The following is a 20090-nucleotide window of genomic DNA, read 5'->3' as shown; positions in this document are numbered from 1 at the left end:
AGTCCTCTAGATGCTTAATTGTTTGAGTGCACAAAAACTTCTATTACATCAGCATTATGTTATGAAATGCAGCCCTGATGTTCACAATCTTGACTTCACCAAGTGGTATTTGAGGAAAAGGCTATTTTTCTTTGTGCTTTTCTTTTTTCCAGTAGCACTGTGATTTGTATAGATTTATTGCACTTTTAAACTTTTTTGGTGAAACTTTTTCTCATATCTTTAATTGTCCAATTTTTCCAACCGTTGCTTGCGTTTAATTGGTTTTGACCATGTGGTATTTAAAGCTGCTTTTTTCATTGATTTTAAGCTTTTTCTCTTGATTGCTGAACTTCTCAGTGCACTCTTTGGGTCATCCATTAAAGCCATCATGACTTTGTAACTTCTATAAAGTCAAACTGGGTCAGGGGGATCTGACTTTCAACCTCACTGTTGGAACTTCAAACATCCAACTCATACCCAACACATATGTATGTAGACAAATGTGTCAAACATTTCCTTCAGCTCCAGATTTCACTTGTAACGGCACGAGGGTTCCACATGGAGACCTTCTGTGGGGAGTTTTGATGAATTACAGAGCTCTTTTTTTTTTTTTAAAAGCATTTCTATACAGAAAGTTGAAAGAGATGTATGTAAAGGGATGATGCTCTTTAAACCTTTTAGTTTTCTTCACTGTTATCATCCATTGGTTCTGCTATCATCACCACAACTTTATTTATGGTGCATCTAAAGAAGAAAACCAGAAAAGCCCACGATGGCACCAGCACTTTGTCTTTTGATGGGCATTATGGGTGATTGGATTGTCTGTATCAGCGTGTTGGCGGCTGAGGCAATGGAGACCCTGAAGCTGATTAAAGGTTGGCGCCATCCGCCGCCTCCTAAACAGCTTGTGACAGGCTGGAGTCCAGCAGGCTCCACGGAGGCTCCTGCTGCAGCGAGGCGGAGGTGCCATCGCTACTTAGACTGCGTGTGACAGGAGCAGCTTCACAGAAGGATGAACAAAACCCCCAGAAATCAATGGGCGCAGGTTTGCTGCAGTCTGAGAGCTGATCTGATTACTGTTGCTTGTGGATTCATGAGAAAGAATAAAAGCTAGCTCCCCAGAACGTCCTTTTCAACCACTGAAGACGAGGCTATCTGGGTTTTTGAATGGCAGACCCACAAACAGCCACCTAAACGGCTGCACGCAACAGTAAACACACAGCATGGAGCGAACATAATGGCTCGCTACAACACAAAGTCCCTCTGAAAACAAGTTAATGGCTGCTAAAGGCATACAGAGATGGAAAGGCCAGGTGTCCTCACAGAATCGGGGAGAAAAGACCTGTTAACAATAAGTCTTTAATTGTTTGACCTTTTTGTTGGGTTCTTTAGGCTCTAATGACATTGATTATTCCTATAGATATCCAAGTGAAGCCACACAACATTTTACATTCTTCGGCCACATTAAATGAAAGAAAAATATTAAAATAAAAAAAGTTCCTTGTCATAGTTTTTCCTTTCTGTTCTGTCTTCACGATGCTTGTTTTGAGCTGACAGCTTTACATGAGCCAGTTTTGTTGTTTCATAAAAAAACGTTTTAATAATAAAACATAATAAAATATTAAATGCTTTGTCTTTTAATGACTCTTAGCATTTTTTATCACATGAATGCTGGACAATGGAAGAATCTACAAAAAGTATATTAAAGATGCATGCTGCCAATTTAAAAGTGAAGCCAACGTTGAAACTATGAAAGACTTCTTTACACCTCACATTAACTGCCTCAGTTTGAACCATGGTAAAAATCAGTAAAGTATGAGACACTCATGAGCTCTTCTGTCAAGTTGAAAGAACACACCGTTGCCCAAAAATCAGTGCTAACTGTCCACTTGTTTTTACAGCTTTACAGTTAACTGAACGTGCTCACAATGAAGAGCATGTAGAGTACATATGTTAGGTCTGAAGAACACGAAAAATGTGCCGATACTAAAGTGTGTACTGTATTTAGCATAGCTGTTTCATTCTGTCTGCAATGCCAAAGGGAGCACTGAGACATAACTTACAGAGATGATTTTTTGAAGTGGAAATAGGAAATGTAGGAAATGGAAATAGGAAATAGCAATTTGAAATTTATAAGGTAGAGAAAATAGGGTGGCCCTGCTATAACCCCAACCTAGCAAACATACACTAATGCTGCAAACACACATCGCCTGTGCTGACTCCTCTCACACAGTGAATCATTAGCAAAGACAAAAGCTTGCAGTTCAGACAGTATATGTCCAAATGAACTAATAGCTTCAGTGTTTCCAACTAGTACTCTGCAGATACGCAGGTGAATCAGCTCAGTGTGAGACTTTAACAATGGCTGCACCTGTACAGGGACTCCTTGCATTCCCCCCTGCTAAGAATGGCTGAGTTGACAGTGCAGGCCACATCAGGCAAACGACCGTTTTCACATACACAGAGACTTACACTCAGGGTCAAGTGTTGGAGTCCATTATCGAGATCAGCCTGTAGAGGATCCAGGTGTCTAGACACAGAGTGCATTACATGATTAAGGGGAGTTAAGCTGCCGCGCAGGTCGAGTGTGTATGCGCAGACCTGTTTGTGTGTACTGTGCGAGTGTGGCGAAGATGGGGAGTTAAATTTTGTCCAGCTGCATAGAGCTCTCTTTGAACCAATCCCTGGTCATCCAATTTAGGTAGTTTCCAAAAAGACTGACAACAGCTACTGCAGCATATTTTACATATGCAAAATATATATATATAAAAAAAATCTTACATGGTTATTAAATCCAGGAAAAAACAGGAGTGGAAGCAAATAAGCACAAATTGACTCTAGGCTGCACAGTCTGCTGCAAAGATGCACCTGTGCAAGATGGAAATATTTCAGTTCTAGTGAAAAATTAATACTTTTCCTGAGGCTGTATGACTACACTGCAGGAATGTACAGTGACAAGACGAAATGAGAGAGAAATTTGTCGGGAAATGGCACACCAAAGTGCAATTTACTTAGGTATATATGTTTTGTCTTAACTCTTTCTCATGCACACATGAAGCTTGCTTGCTCTTCTACACATAAGATGAAACATTTTAATACATTAATCCATGCAAGTTCAAACAAAATGTACTTTTATATTAAAGTGAATCAAATTCATTTCAACCTGAGGCAGCTCATTTTCATGAGGCATTGGGGAGACTAAGAAATTACTCTGTACCTGTTTAGACCAGTAGAGGGCAATATCTATAAAAAGTCTTGGCTGGTAGATGGCAGAAGATAACCTTCAGCAATAAAAATATACTCCCAGTGTATCATAAGGAGTAATGCAGTACTGTGACAACAACCATTGTTTTAAAAGATATGACTTCATATTTTGGCTCTAGTGATCTGGGCCTGTTGATGCCAGAAGCTAGCATGCTAAATAATCAGCAAATGCTAGGAAATCTGATTAGCTTCAAAGTGAATGCAATAATTGATGAAACAGGTGTACTTCCAAATTCTTCAACTTCACTTCAAACAGCTTTATAGTTAAAACTAAGACAGAGCTGATGTTCCAACAGGACAGTGATCCCAAATACACATCAAAACTGGTTTTGGAATAGATAAAGCAGGCTAGCATTTAGCTTCTCGCGTCTTTGTCTTTCCAACTTTCTAAGGGACAGTTAACCAAATTTTAGTATTTATACATTTATACATGTATATTTAAGCCTGTCTGTATAATTAGACCCTGCGTGCATTAGAGAATGTCCGAAATGAAGTAAATCTTGTGGATTAGTTCTTGTTTTTTAAAGTTATTATGGATGCATGTTGTACAATCATTCCACCCCCAGGAAAAAGAATAGTGCAAAGAAACCATTAAAAGCTCAAACTTAATGACATTCATGGTCATGATGGGATTATGCAAACTTCTGCACAACTGTATATTTCTTTTCATCTTCCATCCTGGACACCTGAAGCATTTTCCACTGCGAGTGCAGTGCAGATAGTTGGAGCATTTTAACCTCCAAGACCCGAACTCTTTCATGCCATGCAATTTTAATTTCTCTTTGTTTTTACATTCATCAGGTCCCAATCAGCCCAAATAGCAAAGATTTACCAGATTTTTTTTAACCTGATTTTTGTTTCTGAGAAAAAAGGGGATCCACATATGAGCACATTCGTTTTAAATGTTGATAGAACAGTGCCAGTATAATGTCCTCGTATGTGGACATCAGGCCCTTGTAGAGCAAAATGTAGTATTTTGGTCTAGACAACCCAAAATGTGATGCCCACATATGTGGACGTCAGGTCCTAGGAGGATAATCTAAACACTACATGAACCCTAGTGCTAAGGCACTAGTTGACCCAAGTGGCCTCATGGATGCATAAAGCATAATCAAGCCTTCACAACTACCTGCACAATAGTGCAAACCTTAAGCCTCAATAAAATTTAAGCAGGCGATTTGTTAAAAATTATAATAATTTTAAAACATCACTGTTACCCTTAGGTTTTTATGAATTAAATTAGCTTTAGAGACCAACACAGGCTACAACAAATTAGGAGGGATTGACTCTCTTTTTCAAGTCAACCTCAAGTAGCCATTTGAAGAACAGCAGCTTTTGATACCATACATTTATCAGACTTGAAGGCTGAATTTCACTGCTTATGCCCAAGAACCAGTGTAGCTGCAATCTTTTTATTTGTACATTTTATTTTGCAACTAACTGGAAAAATTGAGAATGACGAATCTGCACTATTGTGCTTTGTAGTTGTGCAGATAATCATGGTTTTGTCTGCTGATTTCTGCTACTGTCCCAGGGCCAATAACAGTTAAATGGATTTGTTTATGTTCTGTTAAACACCAAAAGGTCCCTCCCACAGGCAATTACAAGATCATGCTTGACTTACTGGATGTGATACATATCACATTAGGTTTTCGCTCAATGAATCACTTTAAGAATGTAGTCACATGCTTGTTTGGCAACTCGGATGATGGGTTAAAGAGGAGATGAGATGCAACCGTAAAGAGAGAAGTAAAACCAATGAAATTTAGAGGAAACTTGTAGGGGAGAGAAGCAGAAGGACAAAGGGAAGTAAAGGAGAACAGACAGATACCTGTAAACAGATTTGAATGACCCAACCTTCCTTGTTGAGATGCTCCACATGCCTAGACAAATAATGGCACATCAAAATTCTCCCTGGCTATGAAATCACACATAAACCTTTATCACTCTCAAGCTCTGACATTTAAAAACACCGCAGAGTAAACAGTCCCTCATATAACCAATACAGCCAAAGCTCTGTTTACGAGTATAACCAGTATAAGCAAGCCTCCATTTACGAGCCTGTCGGTTGTCGTGCATCTGACATGCTCATCGTTGTCAAGACTGTGTCTGAAAAATCAATCTCAATCTGAGCCTCCTGAAGTCACCTGAATTTACTCGAAGTCATTGGTCCATTTTACACTCACCAGCAAAAGGTCTGGACCATCGATCACGTCCATCTGTGGGTTTATTGCGTGTATGACAACAAGCCTGAGTGACCATCGTCTGTCTGATGATTTTTGTTCCACTAGACTAACTGCAGGAAGGAATGGTGTGAACTCTGCCAGGTCACATTTAAGCACTGCTGCTGTTATTGCAGCAACTTGTAGTTTATCCCACCAGACAGAATGATTTCTGAAAGAGTCCCTTCAGCCGAACCACTAAAAAAATAAATTCCCCTAACAGTGTTTAGACTTTTGGGGATATAGAAAACAAAATCGGCCTTTAATCTCATAACCCTTGGACAACACTCCTTTGGGAATGACTTTCTTCAGATTTACTAAAGAACACAGCAGGGAAAATAAAACACCAGTAAGAACACCAGTCATGTAATTACCAGTTACAACACGAAGGTGCCCTCACGTATCCTTGTGATCATTGGTTTGACTCCAGGATGTTTGCTTTAACATCAAAGATGAAATTATGCTAACAACACAGCTTAACATGATTTTTACCATAATAAGAAATAGGTAAGGGCTGTGATCCTGTTTATCCTTGTATGTACGACTCATGTAGACTTTGTGAAATTTCAGGTTTCATCACCTCACTTGCTAGTTTGTTTGACTTTGGTTTTTTTATAATGCTTCTTCTAGTCCCCACCCAACGTCCAGCCCGGTCTCACGGCTGTTTTTGAAATAGTTTCGTGATTATTTCACAAACTGCTGTGAGACAGGGAACATGGACAGAAATCGTTCTCTTTTTTTCATGTTCAAAAGCACAGGGAGTTAAAGTTTAATAAAGTTGGCAACTGTGATATTTTAACTCAAACCATGTTGGGTTTATTTTTAAAACCAAAACCTTTTTTTTTTTTCAATTTCTAACCTTAAACAAGCAACATATTTGTGAATAATAACATATTTAAAATTCAGAAGAAGAACTGAGTCAACTTGGGCATGAAAGGTAAAGTAGCTCTCTACTGTAGCACTCATCCAATGTTCAAATGCTATCTTTTGCTGGCCTTTTAATGATTACATATGAGGATGGACTGATGAAAAGTACAAAATAAATGTTCTGTTCAGGAACTCAACTCAAGTCCAGCAACATGAATCAGTAGATTAAAGATCTGACCACATCAAAATCACTGTCACTGTGCTCTGAGTAATTCTGTCAGGCAAAGTCAATGGAAACTGTGCAGAAAGGGCTCAAAGGGCTGATTAGCAGAAGCACACCTCAGCATCTGTGAGTCTCTGAGTGTGGATGTTGGTAATGGGTCAGTGTTTGCTCTGCATTTGCTAATTAGGGCCCGAGCACTGACTGTGCGAAGGCCCTATTGTATCTGCTCTGTTTCTTATTATTATTATTAGGGCCCGAGCACAAAAGTGCGAAGGCCCTATTGTATCTGCTCTGTTTCTTATTATTATTATTATTATTATTATTATTATTATTATTATTATTATTATTATTATTATTATTTCGGCAAATGAATCGGCCTTTTGAGGGCCTAAACATGCTCAAAAACTCATGAAAATTTGCACACGCGTCAGGTCTGGTGAAAATTTACGTATTTTAATGTCCGTAGACATGTCCAGGGAAAATTGGCTCAGTAGCGCCACCTAGAAAAATGAGAAACGCGAGCCCCGAGATGGGTATGACCTACATGTATAAAACTCGAACACATATCTAACGTTCGGAGACGCACAAAAAGTCTATTATGGCCATGTCCTAAACCCAACAGGAAGTCCGCCATTTGGAAGTGAAGGTGACATTTTGGCTCTAATTTTGCCATTTCCATGCCTCGAACTTTTTCGAACTCCTCATTGGAATTTCATCGTACAAGCTTCATATTTGGTCATTGTCAACTACACACCTGGGCCATGTTAAATTGCGGAGCTTTTGAGTTTTCGGGATACGGTGAGGCCGTGGCGCCACAGCGAATTTCGATGACTCGCCATGAAAATCTTATTGCCTCTCGTTCTGTCATACATTGTCCGACCTTGACCAAAGTGGACACATATGATAAGGCTCCACCCTGAACATATTTCAACTGCCATATTTGACATCAGGGACAGCGCCACCTAGTGGGAACAGGAAATGTCATGTTTTACACTTTGGGGTACAGTATTGTAATGGGTGACATCTGCAGCCTCAAATTTCTCCAGGAAAGCCTTAAGGAGTTGGTCTTGGGTTACAGAGAAAACTGTGAGTTTTCGCTGAAGGGTGTGACCCCAGCAGCATGGCGAACATTGAGGTCTCGCCATGAAGAAACAAATTAGTGTAACTCAATGAAATCCAATCTGATCAGTACCAGATTTTACAGGGATGATGTCAGACCCGCCCTGAACAGATTGATATGCCCATTGTCAGGAATACGTAGAGCGCCACCTAGTGGCACCAGGAAATGTCATGTCTTTCATTTTGTTGTACTGATTTTCACAGGTTCATCGTGGCCACCTCAAAAGCGGTGAATATCACCATCAGTCCCTGTTGATGCTTCAGTGAGAAAATTGTGACTATAAACTGAACAGCGCACCCTGGTGGCAACGCAGTTCACCATGAAAGATGAAGTGGCTTTTGAGGGGCTTGAGAAGTTTAAAAAGTCTTGAAATTTGGCGCACACCTCTAATGTGATGAGGATTTCTTTTTATATGTTCATTTTCCTTGAACAGCGCAAAATGGCTCCACAGCGCCCCTACAAAATTTCAAAACAACAGCCCCTGTTCTGTGTTTTATGTATGAGTTTGAAACCTGGCAAGCTTATTGGAGATATCAAGATGTACAAAAAGTCTCTTGGAGCAATATCCCAAATCCAACAGGAAGTCAGCCATTTTAAAATTAATGTGTAAATTTGGCGACATTTTCCCTCTTTTCAGGCCTCATACTTTGACGAACTCCTCCAAGGGATTTCATTAGATTTACGCGATCTCCTGTGTGTGGAATCTAAAGACCTTTGTGATGTTAAATTGCGAAGCTTTTACGTTCAGGGTAACGGGGTGGTCATGGCGGCACGTGGAGTTTCAATCACTCGCCAAAAGCAGTAACCTGCTGTCGCTCAAAAACACAATGTCCAATCTCTCCCAAAGGTCGCAGGCGTGATGAGACTCGAGCTCGGAAATGTTTGTTATGCCATTTGTCAGTAATGGTTAGAGCGCCACCTAGTGGGACGACTATAATAATGGTTGAATGAGATGAAATTTTAGCTGGTGGTTAAATGCATGAATTCCATCAAAGTGACATCAGATCGGAAGCGCTGGTTTTAGGTGTTGGGCTTGGCTCGACGCCGAGAGGGGTGCGAGGGCCCTCATATCGCTGCTTGCAGCTTTAATTAGGGCCCGAGCACAAAAGTGCGAAGGCCCTATTGTATCTGCTCTGTTTCTTATTATTATTATTATTATTATTATTAGGGCCCGAGCACAAAAGTGCGAAGGCCCTATTGTATCTGCTCTGTTTCTTATTATTATTATTATTATTATTATTATTATTATTATTATTATTATTATTATTATTATTATTATTATTATTATTTCGCAAATGAATCGGCCTTTTGAGGGCCTAAACATGCTCGAAAACTCATGAAATTTTGCAGGCGCGTCAGGTCTGGTGAAAATTTACGTATTTTAATGTCCGTAGACATGTCCAGGGAAAATTGGCTCAGTAGCGCCACCTAGAAAAATGAGAAACGCGAGCCCCGAGATGGGTATGACCTACATGTATAAAACTCGAACACATATCTAACGTTCGAGACGCACATAAAAGTCTATTATGGCCATGTCCTAAACCCAACAGGAAGTCCGCCATTTGGAAGTGAAGGTGACATTTTGGCTCTAATTTTGCCATTTCCATGCCTCGAACTTTTGCGAACTCCTCATTGGAATTTCATCGTACAAGCTTCATATTTGGTCAGTGTCAACTACACACCTGGGCCATGTTAAATTGCGGAGCTTTTGAGTTTTCGGGTTACTGTGAGGCCGTGGCGCCACGGCGAATTTCGATGACTCGCCATGAAAATCTTATTGCCTCTCGTTCTGTCATACATTGTCCGACCTTGACCAAAGTGGACACATATGATAAGGCTCCACCCCTGAACATATTTCAACTGCCATATTTGACACCAGGGACAGCGCCACCTAGTGGGAACAGGAAATGTCATGTTTTACACTTTGGGGTACAGTATTGTAATGGGTGACATCTGCAGCCTCAAATTTCTCCAGGAAAGCCTTAAGGAGTTGGTCTTGGGTAACAGAGAAAACTGTGAGTTTTCGCTGAAGGGTGTGACCCCAGCAGCATGGCGAACATTGAGGTCTCGCCATGAAGAAACAAATTAGTGTAACTCAATGAAATCCAATGTGATCAGTACCAGATTTTACAGGGATGATGTCAGACCCGCCCTGAACAGATTGGTATGCCCATTGTCAGGAATACGTAGAGCGCCACCTAGTGGCACCAGGAAATGTCATGTCTTTCATTTTGTTGTACTGATTTTCACAGGTTCATCGTGGCCACCTCAAAAGTGGTGAATATCACCATCAGTCCCTCTTGATGCTTCAGTGAGAAAATTGTGACTATAAACTGAACGGCGCACCCTGGTGGCAGCGCAGTTCACCATGAAAGATGAAGTGGCTTTTGAGGGGCTTGAAAAGTTTAAAAGTCTTGAAATTTGGCGCACACCTCTAATGTGATGAGGGATTTCTTTTTATATGTTCATTTTCCTTGAAGAGCGCAAAATGGCTCCACAGCGCCCCCTACAAAATTTCAAAACAACAGCCCCTGCTCTGTGTTTTATGTATGAGTTTGAAACCTGGCAAGCTTATTGGAGATATCAAGATGTACAAAAAGTCTCTTGGAGCAATATCCCAAATCCAACAGGAAGTCAGCCATTTTAAAATTAATGTGTAAATTTGGCGACATTTTCCCCTCTTTTCAGGCCTCATACTTTGACGAACTCCTCCAAGGGATTTCATTAGATTTACGCGATCTCCTGTGTGTGGAATCTAAAGACCTTTGTGATGTTAAATTGCGAAGCTTTTACGTTCAGGGAAACGGGGTGGTCATGGCGGCACGTGGAGTTTCAATCACTCGCCACAAAGCAGTAACCTGCTGTCGCTCAAAAACACAATGTCCAATCTCTCCCAAAGGTCGCAGGCGTGATGAGACTCGAGTTCGGAAATGTTTGTTATGCCATTTGTCAGTAATGGTTAGAGCGCCACCTAGTGGGACGACTATAATAATGGTTGAATGAGATGAAATTTTAGCTGGTGGTTAAATGCATGAATTCCATCAATGTGACATCAGATCGGAAGCGCTGGTTTTAGGTGTTGGGCTTGGCTCGACGTGCCGGGGGTGCGAGGGCCCTCCTATCGCTGCTTGCAGCTTTAATTATTATTAGGGCCCGAGCACAAAAGTGCGAAGGCCCTATTGTATCTGCTCTGTTTCTTATTATTATTATTATTATTATTATTATTATTATTATTATTATTATTATTATTATTATTATTATTTCGGCAAATGAATCGGCCTTTTGAGGGCCTAAACATGCTCGAAAACTCATGAAATTTTGCACACGCGTCAGGTCTGGTGAAAATTTACGTATTTTAATGTCCGTGAGACATGTCCAGATAAAATTGGCTCAGTAGCGCCACCTAGAAAAAATGAGAAACGCGAGCCCCGAGATGGGTATGACCTACATGTATAAAACTCGAACACATATCTAACGTTCGGAGACGCACATAAAAGTCTATTATGGCCATGTCCTAAACCCAACAGGAAGTCCGCCATTTGGAAGTGACGGTGACATTTTGGCTCTAATTTTGCCATTTCCATGCCTCGAACTTTTGCGAACTCCTCATTGGAATTTCATCGTACAAGCTTCATATTTGGTCAGTGTCAACTACACACCTGGGCCATGTTAAATTGCGGAGCTTTTGAGTTTTCGGGTTACTGTGAGGCCGTGGCGCCACGGCGAATTTCGATGACTCGCCATGAAAATCTTATTGCCTCTCGTTCTGTCATACATTGTCCGACCTTGACCAAAGTGGACACATATGATAAGGCTCCACCCCTGAACATATTTCAACTGCCATATTTGACACCAGGGACAGCGCCACCTAGTGGGAACAGGAAATGTCATGTTTTACACTTTGGGGTACAGTATTGTAATGGGTGACATCTGCAGCCTCAAATTTCTCCAGGAAAGCCTTAAGGAGTTGGTCTTGGGTTACAGAGAAAACTGTGAGTTTTCGCTGAAGGGTGTGACCCCAGCAGCATGGCGAACATTGAGGTCTCGCCATGAAGAAACAAATTAGTGTAACTCAATGAAATCCAATCTGATCAGTACCAGATTTTACAGGGATGATGTCAGACCCGCCCTGAACAGATTGATATGCCCATTGTCAGGAATACGTAGAGCGCCACCTAGTGGCACCAGGAAATGTCATGTCTTTCATTTTGTTGTACTGATTTTCACAGGTTCATCGTGGCCACCTCAAAAGCGGTGAATATCACCATCAGTCCCTCTTGATGCTTCAGTGAGAAAATTGTGACTATAAACTGAACGGCACACCCTGGTGGCAGCGCAGTTCACCATGAAAGATGAAGTGGCTTTTGAGGGGCTTGAAAAGTTTAAAAGTCTTGAAATTTGGCGCACACCTCTAATGTGATGAGGGATTTCTTTTTATATGTTCATTTTCCTTGAAGAGCGCAAAATGGCTCCACAGCGCCCCCTACAAAATTTCAAAACAACAGCCCCTGCTCTGTGTTTTATGTATGAGTTTGAAACCTGGCAAGCTTATTGGAGATATCAAGATGTACAAAAAGTCTCTTGGAGCAATATCCCAAATCCAACAGGAAGTCAGCCATTTTAAAATTAATGTGTAAATTTGGCGACATTTTCCCTCTTTTCAGGCCTCATACTTTGACGAACTCCTCCAAGGGATTTCATTCGATTTACGCGATCTCCTGTGTGTGGAATCTAAAGACCTTTGTGATGTTAAATTGCGAAGCTTTTTACGTTCAGGGAAACGGGGTGGTCATGGCGGCACGTGGAGTTTCAATCCTCGCCAAAAGCAGTAATCTGCTGTCACTCAAAAACACAATGTCCAATCTCTCCCAAAGGTCGCAGGCGTGATGAGACTCGAGCTCGGAAATGTTTGTTATGCCATTTGTCAGTAATGGTTAGAGCGCCACCTAGTGGGACGACTATAATAATGGTTGAATGAGATGAAATTTTAGCTGGTGGTTAAATGCATGAATTCCATCAATGTGACATCAGATCGGAAGCGCTGGTTTTAGGTGTTGGGCTTGGCTCGACGCGCGGGGTGCGAGGGGCCCTCATATCGCTGCTTGCAGCTTTAATTATTATTATTATTATTATTATTATTTCGGCAAATGAATCGGCCTTTTGAGGGCCTAAACATGCTCAAAAACTCATGAAATTTTGCACACGCGTCAGGTCTGGTGAAAATTTACGTATTTTAATGTCCGTAGACATGTCCAGGGAAAATTGGCTCAGTAGCGCCACCTAGAAAAATGAGAAACGCGAGCCCCGAGATGGGTATGACCTACATGTATAAAACTCGGAACACATATCTAACGTTCGGAGACGCACAAAAAGTCTATTATGGCCATGTCCTAAACCCAACAGGAAGTCCGCCATTTGGAAGTGAAGGTGACATTTTGGCTCTAATTTTGCCATTTCCATGCCTCGAACTTTTTCGAACTCCTCATTGGAATTTCATTGTACAAGCTTCATATTTGGTCAGTGTCAACTACACACCTGGGCCATGTTAAATTGCGGAGCTTTTGAGTTTTCGGGATACGGTGAGGCCGTGGCGCCACGGCGAATTTCGATGACTCGCCATGAAAATCTTATTGCCTCTCGTTCTGTCATACATTGTCCGACCTTGACCAAAGTGGACACATATGATAAGGCTCCACCCCTGAACATATTTCAACTGCCATATTTGACATCAGGGACAGCGCCACCTAGTGGGAACAGGAAATGTCATGTTTTACACTTTGGGGTACAGTATTGTAATGGGTGACATCTGCAGCCTCAAATTTCTCCAGGAAAGCCTTAAGGAGTTGGTCTTGGGTTACAGAGAAAACTGTGAGTTTTCGCTGAAGGGTGTGACCCCAGCAGCATGGCGAACATTGAGGTCTCGCCATGAAGAAACAAATTAGTGTAACTCAATGAAATCCAATCTGATCAGTACCAGATTTTACAGGGATGATGTCAGACCCACCCTGAACAGATTGATATGCCCATTGTCAGGAATACATAGAGCGCCACCTAGTGGCACCAGGAAATGTCATGTCTTTCATTTTGTTGTACTGATTTTCACAGATTCATCGTGGCCACCTCAAAAGCGGTGAATATCACCATCAGTCCCTCTTGATGCTTCAGTGAGAAAATTGTGACTTTAAACTGAACGGCGCACCCTGGTGGCAACGCAGTTCACCATGAAAGATGAAGTGGCTTTTGAGGGGCTTGAAAAGTTTAAAAGTCTTGAAATTTGGCGCACACCTCTAATGTGATGAGGGATTTCTTTTTATATGTTCATTTTCCTTGAACAGCGCAAAATGGCTCCACAGCGCCCCTACAAAATTTCAAAACAACAGCCCCTGCTCTGTGTTTTATGTATGAGTTTGAAACCTGGCAAGCTTATTGGAGATATCAAGATGTACAAAAAGTCTCTTGGAGCAATATCCCAAATCCAACAGGAAGTCAGCCATTTTAAAATTAATGTGTAAATTTGGCGACATTTTCCCCTCTTTTCAGGCCTCATACTTTGACGAACTCCTCCAAGGGATTTCATTAGATTTACGCGATCTCCTGTGTGTGGAATCTAAAGACCTTTGTGATGTTAAATTGCGAAGCTTTTTACGTTCAGGGAAGCGGGGTGGTCATGGCGGCACGTGGAGTTTCAATCACTCGCCAAAAGCAGTAACCTGCTGTCGCTCAAAAACACAATGTCCAATCTCTCCCAAAGGTCGCAGGCGTGATGGGACTCGAGCTCGGAAATGTTTGTTATGCCATTTGTCAGTAATGGTTAGAGCGCCACCTAGTGGGACGACTATATAATGGTTGAATGAGATGAAATTTTAGCTGGTGGTTAAATGCATGAATTCCATCAATGTGACATCAGATCGGAAGCGCTGGTTTTAGGTGTTGGGCTTGGCTCGACGCGCCGGGGGTGCGAGGGCCCTCATATCGCTGCTTGCAGCTTTAATTATTATTATTATTATTATTATTATTCAGGCAAAAGAAGGGCCTTTTTGAGGGCTTTAACATGCTTGAAAACTCTTGGAATTTTGCACACATGCCAGGTCTGGTGAAAAATTTTGTATTTTAATGGTTTTACATATGAGCACTGGGAAATGGCTCTGTAGCGCCACCTATGCCTTGTTAAATGCAGCCCTACGAACACATCGTTTTAGCTACATGTATGAAATTTGGCACACATGTGTATCATGCCAAGCCGAACAAAAAAGTCTTGGGGACCATTGACGCAAACCCAACAGGAAGTCCGCCATTTGGAAGTGAAGGTGACATTTTGGCTCTAATTTTGCCATTTCCATGCCTCGAACTTTTGCGAACTCCTCATTGGAATTTCATTGTACAAGCTTCATATTTGGTCAGTGTCAACTACACACCTGGGCCATGTTAAATTGCGGAGCTTTTGAGTTTTCGGGTTACTGTGAGGCCGTGGCGCCACGGCGAATTTCGATGACTCGCCATGAAAATCTTATTGCCTCTCGTTCTGTCATACATTGTCCGACCTTGACCAAAGTGGACACATATGATAAGGCTCCACCCCTGAACATATTTCAACTGCCATATTTGACATCAGGGACAGCGCCACCTAGTGGGAACAGGAAATGTCATGTTTTACACTTTGGGGTACAGTATTGTAATGGGTGACATCTGCAGCCTCAAATTTCTCCAGGAAAGCCTTAAGGAGTTGGTCTTGGGTTACAGAGAAAACTGTGAGTTTTCGCTGAAGGGTGTGACCCCAGCAGCATGGCGAACATTGAGGTCTCGCCATGAAGAAACAAATTAGTGTAACTCAATGAAATCCAATCTAATCAGTACCAGATTTTACAGGGGTGATGTCAGACCCGCCCTGAACAGATTGATATGCCCATTGTCAAGAATACGTAGAGCGCCACCTAGTGGCACCAGGAAATGTCATGTCTTTCATTTTGTTGTACTGATTTTCACAGGTTCATCGTGGCCACCTCAAAAGCGGTGAATATCACCATCAGTCCCTGTTGATGCTTCAGTGAGAAAATTGTGACTATAAACTGAACGGCGCACCCTGGTGGCAACGCAGTTCACCATGAAAGATGAAGTGGCTTTTGAGGGGCTTGAAAAGTTTAAAAAGTCTTGAAATTTGGCGCACACCTCCAATGTGATGAGGGATTTCTTTTATATGTTCATTTTCCTTGAACAGCGCAAAATGGCTCCACAGCGCCCCTACAAAATTTCAAAACATCAGCCCCTGCTCTGTGTTTTATGTATGAGTTTGAAACCTGGCAAGCTTATTGGAGATATCAAGATGTACAAAAAGTCTCTTGGAGCAATATCCCAAATCCAACAGGAAGTCAGCCATTTTAAAATTAATGTGTAAATTTGGCGACATTTTCCTTCTTTTCAGGCCTCATACTTTGACGAACTCCTCCAAGGGATTTCATTAGATTTACGCGATCTCCTGTGTGTGGAATCTAAAGACCTTTGTGATGTTAAATTGCGAAGCTTTTACGTTCAGGGAAACGGGTGGTCATGGCGGCACGTGGAGTTTCAATCACTCGCCAAAAAGCAGTAACCTGCTGTCACTCAAAAACACAATGTCCAATCTCTCCCAAAGGTCGCAGGCGTGATGAGACTCGAGCTCGGAAATGTTTGTTATGCCATTTGTCAGTAATGGTTAGAGCGCCACCTAGTGGGACGACTATAATAATGGTTGAATGAGATGAAATTTTAGCTGGTGGTTAAATGCATGAATTCCATCAATGTGACATCAGATCGGAAGTGCTGGTTTTAGGTGTTGGGCTTGGCTCGACGCGCCGGGGGTGCGAGGGCCCTCATATCGCTGCTTGCAGCTTTAATTTTATCTGTGTTTCTTCTAGTTGTTCTACTTTTCTCTTTTTGAATTTACCCTAATTATTGTGTGGCCTTATTTTCTTGTTTTTCTCCCTTTGTTTGTTTCACTACGAGCTCTCTTAACACCTTTAGTAACTGAAAGACCGAAAGTGTTCAAAGGATTTTATTGCAAATTATATTCACAAGATCTTGATGAATAAAAGCTAAACGGCTAACAGTACCAAACACAAATATGCTGAGAAGAATATTTAAATTTTCCTAATTTTGTTCAGTATCTTCAGTGTTTCGCACTATCACAGACTTGGCACTAGTGGTGGCAAGTTTCTGCACTGGAACTTTACATTTTGGCATTTGGCAAAGCAACAAGTTTCATGTTTAGCTTTTTAATGCTGATGTAATTTGAATATCAATTACTTAACAGTACAAGCATAGTTTTTTTTTTTTTTTTTACAGAGAAGCACTGGAACAATCCCACTTCCCACCCTTGGTCATGCCTCTCTGTGCTGCTGTATAGCGTAGAGTTTCCTCAGAGCAGATCTAGGAGAGCTATTCCCATCAGTCCCACTCTACAGCCTACAGAAACTGCCTGCAATTCATCTACAGATGCACCAGTGGGCACTTGTGATGTAATCTTCTATATACAATAATAAAAAAGTTCACTAAATTTATATATTTTTGCACTATTTTGCTAATACATATGTATTTTAGGAGATCTCTGGGGTAGTTGCCATCTAGGCCTCAAACTATGGACAGACAGTAAAATGGATGTAGCTTCTTTGTGTGAATGCCAACAGGTAGGAATGCTGCAAAGGGAGTGGACTGAGACAGTTTTCACAGTTCAGTCTTTATTGTTCACAAAGGAATTACTCGCACAGAGATTTTAACAGGCGTTCACTGAAAGAGGGGGAGAGCGATTAGTCCAGGTGATACATTTGGGGGAGAGTTCAGAATATTGCTCAGGAGGTGGGAGAGCTGCCTTGTGTTCACAGACAGAGTGACTGCAGGGAGGGGCACTGGTTTGCTCACAGTGGGTGCTGGAGATCACAGGAGGGAGGCTAGGCAGGTAGTGAAGGCAGAGAGTGTACCGTTGAAAGTTTTCGGCAGTGAATTACACCTTGGTTTTGGCAGGTGATACGATCCGTGAAAGGGGGACGCTCCTCGGCCATGCGGACAACACTCGAATACATCAACATAAAGATGTTAAACTAGCAAACTCAAGGGGATGCAGGAAAAGCATGGAGCCTGATTATGATGCAAGGTGTGCAGACAATCTGAAAGAGACTGGATGCAGGAGCTGGGTCTTAAATACAGCTGAGGGATGAAGTGGATGGGCAACAGGTACAGGCTAAAGAGTGGGAGATCACAGCTCCAACCAGAGGTGGAACCATGCCTGCCCAACCAAGCCTTGACCTCAGTGAGAGAGCAAAACACAAAACACAAGAGCAAACCAGTGAAGACCACGACATTTAAAAGGGAAACTGGAGCAGAAATGACATAAACATGCTTTCTTTGTAATGGCCAGTGGATGCCAATTCTGGATTTTTTTTAATCCTGATTGTACAGAAATGTTCCTTCCTTTCCTGTGATCCATACTTTTTCCAAACATACTACTAAGGATATGGTCTCAGTCAGTAGTGTGAAACATTACAGAGTTAAATAGCACATTTGTTTTGTAAATTGTTGCCCTCAAAAAGGATGATAAAGCAGTCAGATCTACCCTCTTCTCAGGTTTTTAAAAAGCTAAGATGGCAAAAATATTCAAGTGCTAGAATCAAGAACAAGACTTTATACTTCAGTGGGTCATCTGACATGGCTATGTCCATTTTTACATACAGTTCATGCTCCAAACATATTACGGTAGGCCATTCAAACAAAACACGACAATTTCATTGCAAATTTGATGGAGTAGAGCCTACATCTGGAAAACATGTTCAGGTGCTAATTGTACATTAAGTCTCATAAATCACAGGCAGTCATCTTTTGGTATGTTTACACTCAGCAAGCAAAATACCACAAGCCTTACCTGTCAGCTCTTGCTTATACTTAGTACACGCTCTTATTTCCTTTCCTTTTACTGAAGGCTGTTTCCACTGCTTCTCCAGCCACACCAACAACTTGTCGTCCTTGAGTTTCGATCCTCCTGGAATCTTCACCGCAATCTGCTGAAAGATGAGGTTCATTTATCTTAAGTAGCAGAGACACACAAATTGCTCTGTGAGGTTTCGCTGCTCACAACAAACCGCAACCTTCCCCCAAAACAAACTTGCATGCAACATTTCCAAACCAATTACGGGCATAATTAATGAAACCCAGCACCTGCAGTGCCACGACAATCACAAGAGAGGGGACAGTGAAAAATGTAGCAATCAAATTAATCAAGCAAAAGGCACAGACCAATTACTCAGAAATCAGAGAGAGTATGGTGCCTCGCTAGGAGAACAGGTGATAGTTATCATTAAATTAGAGGGAGATCAGCAGCTCGTGTTTCTTCATCATGTGGGACCTTGATGCACCACAGGGCGGGTGCCGCTTTTTTTGTGGCCTCTGTGGCAGACAAGGCAGCCCATATGTTCAATTGTTTAAGAGGAGGGGAGGTGTTGAGATAGTGATTAATGAAAATGTTAGTCACTCTGCAGCAGAGGCAACACAACAACATGTGGTCTTGTATCAAGACCTCGTGTACTTCTGGGCTCAGTGGTGGTCCCGTAAGAAGGGAGTGGGGAAAATACTCGATCATTTCTTAGGAAAAAAAGGGTTTTCTGTTTAGCAAATGACTCTGCAGTTTTAGATGATCAGCACACTCAAATGCATCAGCGCTAAATGCAACACTCCGACACGGCTCTGTGTGAGAGATGATTTTATACCAGAATTAAACAAACAAAAGAGAGACAATCACTCTAAAGCTGCCTAACGCACATAATAGACAATGAATCGTATCCTCCTTCTATAAAACGGAAACTTTTTCTTGTGTCTGGGACTTTTAAGGCAGTAGAGGGGAACAGTTTGCGCACTAGTCATGCATTAGATGTAGGAGGCTTCTTTGTCTGGCCTACCCAAGAGACCCACCAAGACTGAGGCCACCAAGGAACATGCTTGCAGTAAATGTACCATTAGTGAGCCATATTCTGAGCTTTAATCATTCCAGATTGTTCTTTGGCACTAGCTACAGTAGGTCCTGGTGTTTTATATGAATGCTAAACCAAACAGTATTTCTTCCAGGCTAAATGAGTTGGTATAGCTCATTAGCTGATAGCCCGGGGCTTGATGTTTACCCCAGAGGTATGTTATACGATTTAGTAGATCAGCCAGTGCTTCATTTATACTTCAGTTTTTACTGTTGAATTTTTCTTGAATAGACTAGTAACAGAACATTTCCTCAGACACAAACCTGCAACTGCTGGGTTTGTAAAATTTATTGAGTATGAACAAGATAAAGATTTAATCATTCTAGATTATGTTATGTTTGAGTTTAATGGTTCATTGCCACTTAAGTGCCAATTACTTTCCACTTGAATTTTATTTTTTTCTAATATTGGTTGTCTATCTAGGG

Source organism: Oreochromis aureus, linkage group 10 (genome assembly GCF_013358895.1).
Source record: "Oreochromis aureus strain Israel breed Guangdong linkage group 10, ZZ_aureus, whole genome shotgun sequence".
NCBI classification, from domain to species: domain Eukaryota; kingdom Metazoa; phylum Chordata; class Actinopteri; order Cichliformes; family Cichlidae; genus Oreochromis; species Oreochromis aureus.
Note: the sequence above shows the minus strand (reverse complement) of the source record.